The sequence below is a fragment of the Cervus elaphus genome, chromosome X (genome assembly GCF_910594005.1).
Source record: "Cervus elaphus chromosome X, mCerEla1.1, whole genome shotgun sequence".
NCBI classification, from domain to species: domain Eukaryota; kingdom Metazoa; phylum Chordata; class Mammalia; order Artiodactyla; family Cervidae; genus Cervus; species Cervus elaphus.
Window position 1 is genome coordinate 137,368,332 of NC_057848.1, and position 16,051 is coordinate 137,384,382.

At 38.8% G+C, this 16,051-nt stretch overlaps 1 protein-coding gene and 1 non-coding gene across 3 annotated transcripts in view; both read right to left on the bottom strand.

Annotated features, from left to right (window-relative positions):
* The window catches only part of SYTL5 (synaptotagmin like 5), a 171,210-nt gene extending 158,867 nt beyond the window's left edge, over positions 1–12,343 (bottom strand). For both annotated transcript variants that reach the window (XM_043895558.1, XM_043895560.1), the window contains exon 1: positions 12,272–12,343. The gene's annotated coding sequence lies outside the window, so the exon portion shown is untranslated. The remainder of the gene's footprint in view (positions 1–12,271) is intronic.
* Positions 7,471–7,577, bottom strand: LOC122690980. The gene has a single exon (XR_006340231.1). It is a non-coding gene; the product is annotated as a U6 spliceosomal RNA (small nuclear RNA).
* Positions 12,344–16,051: the final 3,708 nt, after the last annotated feature.

Consider the following 16,051-nt stretch of genomic DNA (forward strand, 5'->3'; position numbering starts at 1 on the left):
ATGCTCGAAACCTGTTTTCCATCTGTTTAATGTTCTATTGATGAAGCCTGTTTTCTATCTAATGTTCTACTGATCTTAATCATGTTGGGCGCTAGGGTAATTAATGCTTTACTGATCTTGAGTGTGGGAATTTAAAACATCTGTAGCTCTGCACGTATGCAAACCCTCAATCTATTCTTAGTAACTCCTGTTAGCATATATATAGGCGTGGTATTCTTCAATAAAGTTGGCGGAGTCAGACGCAAGCGGACTCCGTCCCTCTCAACCCCATCTTTCTGAGTCTTATTTTTCCTAGGTACTCTGGTAATTGCGTTCTTGACAGTTCGTTTGCCGGCAGGCTCCGGCACATGGAATTGCAAGAGTTGGACATGACTTAGTAACTAAACCACCACCACCATGTATATTTTGTCTTGGTCAACCTTATACCAATGCCCAGCCCACTGGCTTTTGGAGGGTCCACATTTGTATACCAAAAGACCATACAAAGATGGATACACGGGCACACCTGCAAAATAAAAAATAGACTGAGGGAAAAGCAGATTCTTTGTACTTCTTTTCCCAAGAAAACTAGTCTCTAGAGCAATGCTACTCTAAATGTGGTTCATGGACATAATAGTGCTGTTCAGTAAACTTGGAATAGGCAAGATGTGTACAGAATTCAGAGCATTCAAGAACTTTCATGGGACTTTGACATTGACACGACAAAGAAGCATATCATCAGTGGACTCACTTAGCTGTACCAGGAATTTTACAAAATATTAGAGTTCAAGGTGGCTTAGAAAATTCAAAACAAAGAAACTGGGTCTTTAGCACACATAGTTGGGGAGAGAATACTGAGAAGCGATCCTCAGTGTTTTCTTTTTCTTCTGATGTTCCCCAAACTAGCTGTTCTCTCTGCCAAGAACAAAGCTTGGAGATCTGAACACTGAAATTTATTATGAGACAGTGGAGAGAGGAATGTAAGATACAACACTGAGGCAGCCTCTCCTGAGTGAAAAAGGACGTGAAAGCTGCAGCAGCGGTCAGGGTATGAAGAGAGTAGAAATGAAGCAAGGAAGGGCCTGCTGCTACATGGGCTCCTACAAGCATGGTCTGAACAGCTCAGCTGGGAGAGGGGAAATTAGCACTATCTGTGGGAACTCAAAGTGCTGAGGGGCCAGCTGACCTAAGAACCTGGAATAATGACGAACATAGGTTTCCCCTCTTCACACACACCTTGATAGAAGGTCACAGAGAGTATGTCAAGCCCCCAGATATTGGCATCAGGGCCAGATCAGGGACAACTTTACAGATAAAGACCAGCACAGATTGGGTGAGCCTGTGAAACAGGGAGAAAGGTAAAAATTGAGTCAGCACAGAAAAAATAAATACCAGGGAAATGCCTTTAGAAGTTACTTAACTTGACCAGGGTAACTTGTATAGAACAGGGACTCTGGTTCAAATCCAAGCTCTGAAATTTGTTAGACTTGGGATCTTGAAGATATGGTTGAACGAAGACATGATCTTGGTTACATGGAAGGCATATGAATAGGGCTTAGTTCATAGGAAATCCACAGATAAGATGAATAGTTACTATTATTATTGGTGGCAGTATTGCACCCACATTTTATATTTGCTGATCCAGGTTCAATAGTTATCCCACTGTGTGTGTGTGTACAGTGCTTAGTTGCTCAGTCATGTCCAACTCTTTGCGACCCCTTGAACTATAGCCTCCCAGGCTCCTCTGTCCATGGGGATTCTCCAGGCAAGAATACCGAAGTGGGCTGCCTCAGAGGATTTTCCCAACCCAGGGATCGAACCTGGGTCTCCTGCATTGAAGGCAGATTCTTTACCATCTGAGCCACCAGGGAAGCCCCAAGAGAGTCAAACAAATATTACCAGTGGATTTTATCTTCAATGTTCAGGAATCTACTCTGTAGATCTGAGTGCTGCTAATACGTAGTTATATCCTACTGTGCTTAAGTATAAAGCTAAACATATAGCTATTACTCACAAGAACAATGAGATAAACAGGAGTTCACTTGAAAGAAAATCAATAACTGTTTGATTTTGTTGTGTGTTAGAAATAACCTTGCTGTGTTTAGAGCTCAAACATAGTAACAACAAAATTAGAAGACAACTGTGAATGGTTTGAAGCAGGTTAAACTCTTCCTTCTGTACCATGACTACTTCAAAGAGAACATTCCAGAGTTTTGTTTTGTTTTTTTTTCATGTTACTGATCGAACTCCCTGGAATTATTTTTCCTGAGCTGGTCTCTCAAATAGAGGACAGTGATTCATTCTCACAAAATGTGTTTTAATACACTTTCAGTTCTACCCAAAATGTGCAACTTGAAAATTATACAGGCACAGACATAACAGAATACACCTTATTTGTGGAAAGTTGGGGAAAACTGCCTGTTTTGTATCAGGTACTTACTACTTTAAAAAACTTATCCTTGATATCATATCATTAAATTTATTATTTTTTGTGTGTGAATATAAATTATTTAAAACATTGACTTTTACAATTTTATGCATTTACTCTGTGAAGGACCTTATTGGAGAGAAGCAAAAGACAAACTGTTAAATGAACCACTGACCACCCACCAGGCCACAGAGAAGAGAAAACACTTGCAGGAGTCATCTCACAACAGGAAGTCCCGATAAGGATCAAGGAACTCACAAGCTACCAGCAACCAGGATTCTGGAGAGGTCAAAAAGGGATGGGAGACTCCAGTCCAGAGGTCCTACCAACTTCCCAGGATCCTCCTCGCTGGAATCCATCTCAGGTGAGCGATGCGTGTGCCTAAATTTATTATTTTTTTAATTAATTTGTATTGACATATAGTTGATTTACAATGTTGTGTTAGTTTCCGTTTGATCTGGTTCCTCTGCCTTTTCTAAATCCAGCTTGAACATCTGGAAGTTCACAGTTAACGTACTATTGAAGCCTGGAGAATTTTGAGCATTACTTTGCCAGTGTGTGAGATGACTGCAATTGTGTGATAGTGTGAACATTCTTTGGCATTGCCGTTTTTTGGGATTGGAATAAAAACTGACTTTTTCCAGTCCTGTGGCCATTACTGAGTTTTCCAGATTTGCTGGCATATTGAGTGCAGCACTTTCATGACATTATCTTTTAGGATTTGAAATAGCTCAACTGGAATTTCATCACCTCCACTAGCTTTGTTCATAGTGATGTTTCCTAAGGCCCACTTGACTTCACATTCCAGGATGTCTGGCTCTAGGTGAGTGATACCATTGTGATCATCTGGGTCATGAAGATCTTTTTTGTATAGTTCTTCTATGTATTCTTGCCACCTCTTCTTAATATGTTCTGCTTCTGTTAGGTCCCTATAGTTTCTGTCCTTTATTGTGTCCATCTTTGCATGAAATGTTCCCTTGGTATCTCTAATTTTCTTGAAGAGATCTCTAGTCTTTCCCATTCTAAAATAGGCCCTTACTACTTAGAAAATCCCTCTTTGATATTGTATCATTTGGTTTAAATGAAATTAAGTTCAAAATTTTAAATCATATGCTAATGTTCCGACTCTTTGTGACCCTGTGGACTGTAGCCTACGAGGCTCCTCCACATGGGATTTTCCAGGCCAGAATACTGGAGTGGGTTGCCATTTCCTTCTCCAGGGATCTTCCTGACTCAGGAATCAAACCCGGGTCTCTCACATTGCAGGCAGACGCTTTACCCTCTGAGCCACCAGAGAAGCCCAATTTCACACTAGGAGACTAAAATCTATTGATCTCTATACACAGGTCTTGGGAGGATATATCAATGGATTTGTCTGTATTCTGATATTTGAATTAAAGAAATATATTTCATATGATCTCTTGGTCTATGTTTACCAAGTGGGCTGTTGCTGAACTTAGTTTTTGCAATCTAGAGAAAAGTATATTTAAAGTCTATTTTTGAACCTTGGAACATCATTATTTGATGGTTAGATTCCAAATATGATTTCCCTACACATACAGAAACCTTCCCACACCCTATCTCAACTATAATTTCTGCTTCCCTGGTAGCTCAGGTGGTAAAGAATCCGCCTGCAATGCAGGAGACCAAGGTTCAATTCCTGGGTCAGGAAGATCCCCTGGAGAAAGGAATGGCTAGCCACCCCAGTTTTCCTGCCTGGAGAATTCCATGTACAGAGGAGACTGATGGGCTACAGTCCAAGGGGTCGTAAAGAGTTGGACACGACTGAGCAACTCACACTTTTACCACTTTTATTCTTATGTTACACAACAATGTTAAGTGATTTTTTTACATTATATTGTTTGGTTTTAAGGATTTTGCTTGCTAATGAAATATATCTTAGAGTTGGTTTTTGTTTTTCATTATCTTAATTTCCCTTCAAGTCCTGACTCTTGGAAATATTTTCTGACTGCACAACACCAAAAACGAAAATGTCACCAAAATCTATTTACATGAACCAGAAATCCTTAAATGAACTGGATGTGTTCATAATGTAGAAACAGAGTGTTTCCTGGCATTCGGTTAGAAAGATTAAATCAAATTAGCCTGGATAAGTCAACTGTTACAAACAAGGACTGGAAATTGCTAAATTAAACGTTAACAAGAGTTACAAATGGTACTGTGCCTACTTAGAAATGAATAAGGTTATTAAGGGGCTCAGAGAAGGTAAGTCAGATTTTAATATTTTTATTCAGTGAAGCAGAAAATGAAGTAGAAGTCTAACAAATTATTTTTGTAGCTGATAAGGCTTCCAGAAAATAATTTTTAATTAGGTGAGAGAACAATTAAATGGACAAGAAGTTATTAAACAAGGAAACAAAAAGTGGCAACTCTAAAAACTAAGCTTAAACTTCTGTTGGCAAAAACAAAGATGCAAACTAACAGACAACAAAGATGGAAACTAACACACACAAGAGAGCATCCCCATGGCAAGGGCAACAATGAAGCACCGTGCGAAGTACCTGCCCATGCACAGTATAATATGCTGTCTAGGAAACAGGGCATCACTATTGGAGAACTGTGATGCTCATATACAGAATCATGGGTGGAAAAAATCAGATGCTTCTTGAACAGATACTGGAATATCTAGTATAAATCTTATTTTTATATATTCTGAGAAACTAGCAAACATTTAAGACCACTCAGCAAGGAAAACTGGAATAGCAGCATCTAACAGCTGCCCAAGTCACCACAGCCTGTTCTCTTGAGTAAGACATGAGAGTACAGAGAGGCTAGGATGATAGGACTCAATGGCTGAGAATATGGGCTCTGGATTCTAGACTACTGGGGTCTGCAGCCTGGCTCAATTATTCATTAATTATGGACAACCTCCTGAGCTTATTCTTATGTAAATAGAATGAAGATGATGAAGTCTATCCCATTGGGTTATTGTGAAGAGTAAAGGGAGCTAAACAATCTAAAGCACCCCTGGAATAGTCATTTATCCTTTCTTAACAAAAAAAAAAAAAACCTCACCCAAAGTGAATACTGTGTGTTAGTAAAAATACATACTCTAGCCAATGATCCTATAAATTGAGAGAAATTTCTAAGGTCCCTTGCACTCTGAAATGCTAGAAGCATATACCTATTAAAGAAAAAGATTCCTAGGGACTTCCCTCGCAGTCCTATGGTTAAGATTGAACAGCTTCCACTGCAGGGGGTGAGGGTTTGACCCCAGGGCTTCCCTTGTAGCTAAGTCAGTAAAGAATCTGCCTGCATCTAGGTTGCTTCCATGTCCTGGCTATTATAAACAGTGCTGCAATGAACATTGGGGTGCACGTGTCTCTTTCAGATCTGGTTTCCTCAGTGTGTATGCCCAAAAGTGGGATTGCTGGGTCATATGGCAGTTCTATTTCCAGTTTTTTAAGGAATCTCCACACTGTTTTCCATAGTGGCTGTACTAGTTTGCATTCCCACCAACAGTGTAAGAGGGTTCCCTTTTCTCCACACCCTCTCCAGCATTTATTGCTTGTAGTCTTTTGGATAGCAGCCATCCTGACTGGCGTGTAATGGTACCTCATTGTGGTTTTGATTTGCATTTCTCTAATAATGAGTGATGTTGAGCACCTTTTCATGTGTTTGTTAGCCATCTGTATGTCTTCTTTGGAGAAATGTCTGTTTAGTTCTTTGGCCCATTTTTTGATTGGGTCATTTATTTTTCTGGAATTGAGCTTCAGGAGTTGCTTGTATATTTTTGAGATTAATCCTTTGTCTGTTTCTTCATTTGCTATTATTTTCTCCCAATCTGACGGCTGTCTTTTCACCTTACTTATAGTTTCCTTTGTAGTGCAAAAGCTTTTAAGTTTCATTAGATCCCATTTGTTTAGTTTTGCTTTTATTTCCAATATTCTGGGAGGTGGGTCATAGAGGATCTTGCTGTGATTTATGTCAGAGAGTGTTTTGCCTATGTTCTCCTCTAGGAGTTTTATAGTTTCTGGTCTTACATTTAGATCTTTAATCCATTTTGAGTTTATTTTTGTGTATGGTGTTAGAAAGTGTTCTAGTTTCATTCTTTTACAAGTGGCAAAACAGAAAAAGAGACACAGAAATACAGAACAGACTTTTGAACTCTGTGGGAGAATGTGAGGGTGGGATGTTTCAAAAGAACAGCATGTATACTATCTATGGTGAAACAGATCACCAGCCCAGGTGGGATGCATGAGACAAGTGCTCGGGCCTGGTGCACTGGGAAGACCCAGAGGAGTCGGGTGAAGTGGGAGGTGGGAGGGGGGATCGGGATGGGGAATAAGTGTAAATCTATGGCTGATTCATATCAATGTATGACAAAACCCACTGAAATGTTGTGAAGTAATTAGCCTCCAACTAATAAAAAAATTAAAAAAAATAAAAAAAAAAAAAAAAAGAATCTGCCTGCAATGCAGGAGACCCGGGTTAGATTCCTGGGTCCAAAAGATCACCTGGAGAAGGAAATGGCAACACACTCCAGTATGCTTGCCTGGAAAATGCCATGGACAGAGGAGCCTGGTGGGGTACAGTCCATGGGGTTTGCAAGAGTCAGACACGCCTTAGTGACTAAACCACAAGGAACTAAAGATTCCACATCCTTGCAGTGAGGCCAAAAGGAGGAGGCAGGGGAGAGAGATTTCTAGAGTGCAGAGGATAAGTTTGGTTTCTTAACATTTGGATACTGGTGTGTGTGTGTGTGTATGTTTTTTATTGGAGAATAACTGCTTTACAACTTTGTGTTAGTTTCTCCTGCACAACCAAGTGAATCAGCTCTTTGTATACATATTATCTTCTAACTCTTAGGCCTCCCTCCCACCCCTCTAGGTCACCACAGAGCACCAAGCGAAGCTCCCTGTGCAATACGGCAGCTTCCCACTAGTTAGCTATTTTACACAGGGTAGTTTATATAACTTAGTTCTTATCTCTTCAATTCATCCCACCCTCCCCTTTCTCCACTATGTCCACATGTCCATTCTTTATGTCTGCATCTCTATTCCTGTTCTATAAATAGGTTCATTGTGTACCATTTTTTTTTTTTTAATATGGAACGCTTCACGATTTTGCATGTCATCCTTGTGCAGGGGCCATGCTAATCTTCTCTGTATCGTTCCAATTTTAGTATATGTGCTGCCGAAGCGAGCACCATTGTGTACCATTTTTCTAGATTTCACGTGTCAATTTTCTCTTTCTGACTTATTAATACTTCTCTCTGTATGACAGACTCTACATCCATTTACATCTCTACAAACAACTCAGTTTTGTTCCTTTTTATGGTTAATATTCCACTGAATATATCTACTACATCTTCTTTATCCATTCATCTGTCGATGAACATTTAGGTTTCTTCCATGCCCTGCCTATTGTAAACAGTGCTACAATGAACATTGGGATGCATGTTTTTTTTTTTTTTTTGAATTATGGTTTTCTCAGGATATAAGCCCAGTAGTCGGATTACTGAGTCATAAAGTAGTTCTATTTTTAGTTTTTTAAGGAACCTTCCTACTGTAATCCATAGTGGCTATATGAATTTATATTCCCATCAGTTTCAATGATGAAAACCTGAAAACACTTCCTCTAAGATTAAGAATAAGACATGGATGTCCACTCTTGCCACTGTTGTTCAACATAGTTTTGGAAGTCCTAGCCACGGCAGTTAGAGAAGAAAAAGAAGTAAAAGGAATGCAAATTGGATACTGATAATTTTGATTCCATGACATATCAACATATTTCATGACTCTGTAAGGGCCAACTACTTACCATTCTTTTCTCTTTAACAACATTAAAAATGTGCCTGAAATACCATTATCCTCAAGTAGTTACTCAGAGTGTTTGTATCTCCTTATGCACATCTATTCACACAAAAGGACAGCCATTTATGATGACAATGATGAAAGGGCCATTTGTGATCTCAATGATGAGGGATTCAGCCAGGTTTAAGTGTCTGCCCCATGGCTCTGTTTCCATGTTTACTACACCTGATCCTCACCTGGTGACTCAGTTCTATTAATAATAACTCACTCCCACCTTGTATCTACATGTCACTGGCCTCCAGCACCACCTCCCACACTTACAGAGCAATTACTATAGGTCAGACACTGTTTTGTAAGTATTTTACATCTGTTAATCCTTTAAATCAAACACCCCCCACCTCTGAGTGCAAACAATTATTATTCCCATTTTACTGATGAGGACCTAGGAACAGAGAAGCTAAATTTTCTTAGTTTCACACCTGGTCAGTAGCAAAACTGGGATTCAAATTTAACCCTACACTATACTTCCTGGGTATAGTTAAGACCCAGAACCTTGGTCCCCACCCCTGAGTTACTCTTATATTAACAAGTCTTACTTTAATATTTACCTAGTGCTTCATGGTTTTAAATGACTTCACCTCCATGTTCTCATTTGTTCCTTGTGGCCATTATGCAAGATAGGATAACTGTGAGGAAACAGGCTCATAGAGAGCGAAGGTGTACAGGAGGGAGTGACAGGTAGAACAGAGCTTAACCCTGTGTCTTTGGCTACCAAAACCTGTTATTCCCATCACTTCCATTATTTTGTTCTGAAGGTTTAGAAAAAGAAGATACCTACGTGATAGGGACTTTCTGGGGATGGATTTTCTGATGGAGCTAGAATATAACCAAGACTCTGAATTCAAGATGACTCTTAGGGAGGGGAGGATAAGAAAACACAGAATAAAAGGAAAAATAACAGAAAAAGGAGATGAGAAAGGATAGATATTAGCTAGATTATCATGAAAGAAATGAAAGAACTTGGTAGTGGTTTAGGTACTGAGAGTCAATGAAAAGTTAGATGCAAAACTGATTTCAAGGTGTCAAACGTGAGAAGCCAGGAGACCGTCAATGCCATTAACAGAAACATGGATGAAAGAGGAATTGGTTTCACATCAAAGTGAGTTTGGCTACAATCCTGAAGAACATTGGCTGACAGTTGAACTTGGATGTACAAGTGGGAAAATATACAGCAGATGGAAAAACCTAGAAATGGATAACTTGGAGGCATTCACTTAGAGGTGATATTTAAAACTATGAGTCGATAGAAGGCATAGGCCAAGAAAACAAGTAATACATTACAGCCCAAATGCTAAACCTAGGGGGAAACCATCACTTAAGGAAGAGAAGAAACAAGAGGGAAAGTGGTAGAAAAGTAGCTGAAGAGATAGTATAGAATCACAGATATTAAGAATGGAAAAAATTCAAGAAGTAGTAAGTGACAATGAATGCCACATAAAGCAAAGGAGTCAAATGGAATGAGGATTCGAATAAGTATACCTCACAGCACTTACTACATTTATAATAAATTACTTGGGTAAATTGACATCGTTCCTAACTATAATAGAGGTACTTAAAGGCAAACTTTTAGTGTTTCCTACTGTAACTTCAGTACATAGTAGTGCCCATGTTTACATGTCACTAAATAAACAGTTACTGAATAGGGGAATCAATAGATAAATGAATGAATATAATTAGATTTCTTGAAAGCACCACAAATGACCCTTGGAAATTCAGTGTCAATAAATCAATGAAGGTAGATGTCACGTCATAGGGCAATTTACAGAAAGTGGGACTTTAAAACAGAGAAAGTGGGTAGTATAACAATAGAGGCAGATTTAATTAAACATTTCTCAGAGATGTGTTCTTGCTCAAACGATATAACAGATCAGGTGGACTTCCTATCCTAGGACACTATATATTTATCAGATTTTGTCCTTCTAACAGCTCTGCCTGACTTCCAGATGATCTTCAAGAACTTAAGGCAGTCACTACAGTTGCCAACTCTACGGGTGATGGAAGTAAGGGGACCTACCTGCTTTACTAGTGCTATCTTGAGTAGAATCAGAACTCCATGGACGAGGCATCAAGGAAGATGGAATAAAGCAGGGTAAAGAAACAGAAGTCAAGAAAATGATACTACCCACAGAAAGACGTAGCCTGGAATGGACCCACATTCAAGACAAGTTTCAAGTCCCTTGATGGGGTTTTCCTTTGTGGTCCAGTGGTAAAGAATCTGCCTACCGATGCAGTGGACACAGGTTCGATAACTGGTCAGGGAAGATCCCACAGGCCACGGAGCAACTAAGCCCAAGCACTACAACTACTGAGCCCATGCTCTAGAGCTTTGCAACAAGAGAAGCCTCACAATGAGAAGCTTGAGCAACACAACTAGAGAGTAGACCCTGTTTGCTGCAACTAGAGAAAGCCTGCGTGCAGCAACGAAGATCCAGCGCAGACAAGAATAAATAAAAAGAAAAAAAGCGTTCCACCAAATCATCCAAAATATGTGGATGTGTGTGGGAGTAAATGGGTGAGAGCAAGTACATATACAAACAACATATGGGATATACAAAAACGTAGTTACAAGTAAATTCTAAATAGAAAGGATTATAGCTAAATGTTTACATATGCTGGCAAGATTGCTGTAACATATGTCATTGAGTAATAAGGCTTAGGTAAAACAAACTGCATGTTTCACAAATTAAAGTTGCACTTCCTTCTCTTAACATACAAAATGATTATAAGAAAGTCATTTCAACAAAAATGCTAGATGTGTCTCCAGGACACAAAGAAGTAAAAAGAACTATTTTATTATTGTATTCCCTAAATTATTAGAACATGTTGGCAAACTTGAATAAGTTGAGCGACAGCACAGCTAATTACCACAGACTGGTAGAGCATTTCAGAAATCCTAAGTACATAGAATAAACAGGATTTGACAACAAAAAGACATCTTCTTACCTTTTTCCTTATCTGTTTCCCAGATATTAGTTGCCCATATGTAAACACATATTTGTGTACATGTTTTTATGCACACAGGGATAGACAGATCTATTTAAGAATTTTATTGATGTCCAATCAAATGTCTTTATGCACTTAAGCCGTAGGCTTTAAATTATAACAGTCTTGTATTTAAGCTGTTATCTAAACAACATACAAACAGTGTATTATGAAGTGAAAAAATTAAACACTCAGTGCCTATGCTTGAAAGACATTTTAAGGAGGCCAAGATTTAAGCAGTATTTAAAATATATTATCATATATAATATTTTCTAGTCATGACTTTGAATGCTTTAAATAGATACCTCCTTTGTTCTCCAAATACATAGTCTGATATGTTGCAAGAATGTAGTTTTGACTTAAATGAGGACAATGATGTAGCTAATTAAAACAATCCATATTAAAGAGAAATATTTTAAAATCTTATGCATCTCTCTAGTGTATTATATTCATATTCACAATCAGTATCTCATCTTCCTGTGGTGCTAAAAACATCATATTTATATTGAACTTATTCCAAGGCTTTCAAACTTCAGCAATCCTACTAAATATATATCCATACTAGATATGTCACCGTATCAAGAATAGGAGTGAAAGCAAAGAACAATTCAACAGTGCTAAATAAAATCTGACTTATCTAACAAAGTAAAGAAATTCAGAGCAAAAGGACTGCTACTTAATACCTAGAGGTGTAATAGGTTTTTGGCAAAGTGACACAGTACTTCTGCTATGAAATTGATTATGTCACAGATACATAATTGCTCCTATGTTCAGTGGGATCTAGAGCAATGTTTCAATTTGTAGATTAAATTAAATGCTAATAACAAGAAGATATCTATATCTCCCTCCTCATTCCATCAAACTTACAGAGCAGCCCATTGGCCAAAATGTCCCTTCTTTATATATTCCTGTCTTTTTCCTTTTAACCAAATGGTGAAAACGTAGTCTTTCATTTTCTGAAACCAAACCCCACCTCACAAACACAAAACACAAAAATCAAGAAAGAAGATGTCACACTGAAGTACACTAGACACAGTATTCTTACCTCAATCTGATGGCTAGAACACTTTTGTAGGCTTACATTTCTTTCAGACACACAAACTGTAGAATGCTGGACTACCTGACCCTCAAGGAGTGCTAGGAGCAGAAACTTGAAAAACTAGCCTCTTGTGTTCCCACAATCTATTTACTGAACACACCCAGTAGCACACAGTAATATTTATCTGTGGTGGACAGCTATTCCAAAGAAGCAGGTGTATCTCCACTTTAAAAAAACGAATGCCTGTGCTGATCAGCAGGGGAAAGGTAAGAGCTGTTTTATCCGTTAAAGCACGCTGACATGAGTTACTTTTTAAATCAATGTTTTCAAGATGATTCATTCATTTAATATTCTATTCCCCCAAACTCGTATTATTAAAGGACCTGGGGGAAAATGTATCCAATGATTACAATGAACACATATCTGCCAGGTACTATTCCAAGTGCTTCATATATAATCATTTCCTATAGTTTCCAAAACTTATGAGGTATGAACTACTATCCCCATGATACAGATAAGGAAACTAAGAACTTTGCCCAAAGTTACCCAATTAGTAAGTGGTTCATCCAGAAGTTAAATCCAGGCATTCCAGCAACACAGTTCATGTTTCTAACCATGAACCGGCACTGTGTACGTATGACTTTTAGAAGGTAAATTGTAACAGAACGTGGCTGCTCAGCTGAACAGTAGGTAATGTGTGAAGTCTTCTCAGTATTTGTACTATGTTGGAGTAAGTGAAAATTTTGGAAGATTATTTCCCCAAGATGAGTATTCATTTATATTATCATAGCAGGCCTCTTTTTCTGCTTTTCTGCAATGGTCCTTCCAGTTTCTGGGGAATTAAAAAAAAAAAAAAACACTACCATATGAGTCCAGCTTAAAGTGCCAGTAAAGTTATTAATTTAAGTTCAAAGAATACAGAAGAAGCCAATATAATACCTTTTAAAAGTCTCAAGGATAAATGCTTAATTCTGTTTTTCAGATTAGATCAGTTCAGTCGCTCAGTCATGTCCAACTCTTTGCGACCCCATGGACTACAGCACAACAGGCTTCCCTGTCCATCACCAATTCCTGGAGCTTGCTCAAACTCAAGTCCATTGAGTCGGTGATGCCATCCAACCACCTCATTGCTGTCATCCCCTTCTCCTCCTGCCTTCAATCTTTCCCAGCATCAGGGTCTTTTCCAATGAGTCAGTTCTTTGCATCGGGTGGCCAAAGTATTGGAGCTTCAGCATCAGTCCTTCCAATGAATATTCAGGACTGATTTCCTTTAGGATGGACTGGTTGGATGTCCTTGCAGTCCAAGGGACTCTCAAGAGCCTTCTCCAACATCATAGTTCAAAAGCATCAATTCAGATTAGATAATTCCTACTAATTTGTCTTCAAATTCACTGGTTCTTTCTTCAAGGTGATGTTGAGCCCATCTTTTATGTGTTTTATTTTGCTGATTATAAGTTCTAAATTTTCATTTGGTTATTTACACTTTTCCATTGTCTGTTAAAATTCTTAATCTGTTCATTCATTAAGACCATATTTCCTTCATTCACTGAACATTTGTCTTTAGTTCTTTGACTATAGAATAATTGCTTTAAAGTCTTTGTCTAAAAAATCCAACAACTGGCCATCTTGGGACTTTTCTCTCTTGACTTCTTCTTGACTATTGACAGGTCCTATTTTCCTGTTTTCTCCATGCTGAATATTTTTACTGTATATTAAAAATATTTAGGAATGCTGGGTTCTGAAGACTGTTGATGTTTGTTCTGTTTAGGATCTGTTTAGGATTGCTGGGTTCTGTCGAGTGTTGATGGTTTGTTTAACAGGTAGTTTGATACCTTGGATCTTATGCTTTATTAAAGCATGCAAAAAGCCTAAGTTGTTTCCTAAGCCCAGTTAATTTTGAGGAATCAACCTCCAAATTCTATCTCTTCTACAGATCCTGTAAGAGTTGGGTTTTAGGATTGTTAAAGAGTGAATCTATTGTAGGCCTTACAATGGGGCATAATCTTTACTCCTAAAGCTTCTGGTGTTTCAACTGGATACCCAACATATTAGGGAGGTATTATCAAGGATTCATCACTTGTTTCCTGTATCTCCAACATCCCCCAGCATGGGTCAATTGGTAATATCTCTGCTCCTTTTAACCCTGTACCCTCTGGTCAGTCTCAGGCAGTCTTTCCCTATGACTATTCAGCTCAGTCCTCAGCCAAAGACTCTTGGGAAACCTCCACATGAACTTTTGAAGATTTTCCTTTACATAGCTCCCTTTTCTCTGATGCCTTGTCTTGCAAATTCCAGCTTCTTTAGCTTTACTGAATCTTGATTTCTACCTCATCAGCCCAGCAGTACCACTGTGTGTTGCCTAGAATCTAGCTTCCTGTGCCATTGGAATGTTTCCCCCAAGCAGACAACTGGAGTGATGATTTAGCTACCTGTGAGCTTCCTTTGTCTCTGGAATCATAACCTTGTGCTGCGTGTTGTACAATGCTCAGAAACAGTCAGCTCATGTATTCTGCCCAGTTCTGTGACTGTTTTTGCCAGAAGGGCTACTCTAGTGCCAGTTATTCCAGGGTAAAAGTCTCCCAGGGAGCTTCATCTCTGACAAAATTTAAATGGTAATAAGAGACCTATTTCTTCTGTTTCATCTCACACATTCTTGCACGGCTTTACCCAATCTCAAAACATAATCATATGCATCATATGTCAGGAAGGTGGTGGGGAACAATCAATCACCTGGCTGCTACATCCTTTATCCTCACCGAGCATCTTAGTTTGGGTTCCCTTAGAAGCAGATGCTGAGACATGCATTCAAGTAAAAGTAGTTTCAGAGAAGTTGTAGTTACCTATGGCTTCTGAAACAACGTATCATAATCTTGGTGGCTTAAAACACACATAAATCACTGTCTTACAGTCTAGAGGTCTGAAATTATTGTTATTGGGCTAAACTTGGGTACTGACAGGGCCACACTCCCTCCAGAGGTTCTAGAGAATTTGTTTCTTTGCCTTTTCCAGCTCCTAGAGGTACATTCCTTGCCTATGGTCCATTCTACCATCTTCAAAGCCAATAGCATAGTATCTTGCTTCAGTAGTCACCATGCCTTCTTCTATGTCAAAACTCTCCCTCAACCTTTCTCTTATAAGAACACTTGTGATTACACTAAGGGCCCATGCATAAAATCTAGGATATTCTCCTCCACTCAAAATCTTCCACTTAATCATTATTTGTAGGAAAAAAAAAAACTCTTTTGTCATATAAGGTAAAATTCACAGGTTTATGGACTAGCATCGGATATATTTTGGAGCCACTATCCAGCCTACCTAAGTCCACACTCTGGCCCCTAGGGTTCATGTCCCCCCCACATGCATAATACATTCACTGAACTCTTCAATCCCAAAAGTCTCAAACTATTTCAGAACAAACTCAAAGTGTAAAATCTCATCATCTTGATCAGGTATGAGTGAGATTCTCAGGCAAAATTCCTCTCCATCTACGGACTTGTGAAACTAGAAAATAAGTTATCTACTTTCAAAATATTGTAGTGGGACAGGCATAGTTACAGATATTCTCATTTCACAAGAGAGGACAAGGAGAGTCACGAGCCCAAGCAAAATCAAAATCTAGCCAGGAAGTTACCTGAGGTTTCAAGGCCTGAAAATAATCCTCTATGGCTTGAAGTCCTTGGCCTGTGATTCAACCCTGTGGGACACAGTCTTCACCCTAGGGCCTGTGGTTCTGACCTCTAGCACATTTCTATGCTGCCGAACAATATTCTTGTATCTCTTCTTTGT